Source organism: Pristiophorus japonicus, unplaced genomic scaffold (assembly GCF_044704955.1).
Source record: "Pristiophorus japonicus isolate sPriJap1 unplaced genomic scaffold, sPriJap1.hap1 HAP1_SCAFFOLD_483, whole genome shotgun sequence".
In the NCBI taxonomy this organism is placed as follows: Eukaryota; Metazoa; Chordata; class Chondrichthyes; family Pristiophoridae; genus Pristiophorus; species Pristiophorus japonicus.
The window spans coordinates 287,568-289,085 of NW_027254388.1; the positions used below are offsets into that span (position 1 = coordinate 287,568).

General features: G+C 42.5%; 1 pseudogene; it reads left to right on the top strand.

Annotated features, from left to right (window-relative positions):
* The first annotated feature begins 488 nt into the window (after nt 1-488).
* Nucleotides 489-690, top strand: LOC139253256 (U2 spliceosomal RNA; annotated as a pseudogene).
* Nucleotides 691-1,518: the final 828 nt, after the last annotated feature.

The window sequence follows — 1,518 nt, forward strand, 5'->3', positions numbered from 1 at the left end:
ATGTCTATGATTCCATTCTATGATTCAATCTCTCTTCATCTCAAACCTCCTGAAGTCTGTTCCTGCCCCATCTCACTATTTATTACATTTCCGAGTGCCGTACTGTTGTGGAAAAATATTTCCGAGACTGTATTTAAATAGAGGTTTATTAAATCGGAGACAAAGCTTTGGGAGAAGTGTTAGAGACCCACGTCTGCTGAACCAACTTCTCAATTTGATATCGCCCGTGTGGTTCCTTTATCTTACAAATTACGTCACTTTACATCACGTGCCTTAGCAACAATCCTTAAATCCAATCATCGCATTACTAGGTTTACAAAGCTTTTCATACAATTACCGTTCAAGGCTGGGCTCTTGATATAAGCCAGCCTCGCATTGTGACAGGCCATTATACACATACAAGAGGACTAATTCCCCTGTTATCACAGAAAAAACAAGTGGCAGGCTTCCTATAACCAGTAAAGGCAAGCATACAATAATGCATCAGTATCGCTTCTCGGCCTTTTGGCTAAGATCATGCGTAACTGACCTGACAGGGGAGTAACCATGACCCCAACGTGGTTCTCCCTGGATCAGGAAGGTGGTTCTCCTATGCTTTTTGGAAATAGGAGGTGTGTGGGGTGGTTTGACCCATCCACCTCCACGGCACGAACCTGGTATTGCAGTACTTCCAGGAACGGTGCTTGGGCTCTCGGCCTTTTGGCTAAGAGCATTAGCGCAGGGTGATCCTTGATGTGTGCAAGGTGACCTCTGGCGTTTGTGATCTGACAAAGAATTGGAAAGATTGGCTACGATTAAAAAAAAAATCAGTATTGTCTCTTACAAAATTCATTCGAGGGGAACAAATGTTTGTTATACTAGTCAAGTGTCCCACTAGGCTTTATTATGTCCAAAAATCCGCTCCAACAGTACCATCTGCAAATGATAAAATGATGCCCTATATACCCAGGTCCAGCTCATTAATATACATTGAAAGAGCAGTGGTCCCAACAGCAACCCCTTGGACACCACTGTATACCTCCCCCCAGTCTGAACAACAACCGTTTACCGTTACTCTGCTTTCTGTCCTGAAACATAACAAGATGGTACATCTACTCAGATAAACATGGGCTTCACTTTAATCACAGCTTGGATTAAAAACTTCATAAAAAGCAATAATCAAATGTATATGTGTTGCCCAAAACTCACTGTAGGTTTGTTGACAGTTTACTCGGTGGGTATTTAGTCACTATAGTCGCAACAATTTGTTGGGATTCGAGAATTGAAAGAAAGTCGTCAACAAACGGTACGTTTAAGCAAAATAAACATTATTACCAAAAGTAGAATTAAAGTACAAACAATGTATAAAATAACACATGAGCCTCACTACCTGTGCTCGTATTACCCGTTAACAGAGGTGATCAGTCTCCGCCACTGGTGTCCTGCTTTAAGCTCCCAGCTTAAGGTCTGGTCTCTCTCGTGTCCTGCTTTAAGCTCCTAGGTTCAAGTCCGGTGTCTCTCGTGTCCTGCTTTCAGCTC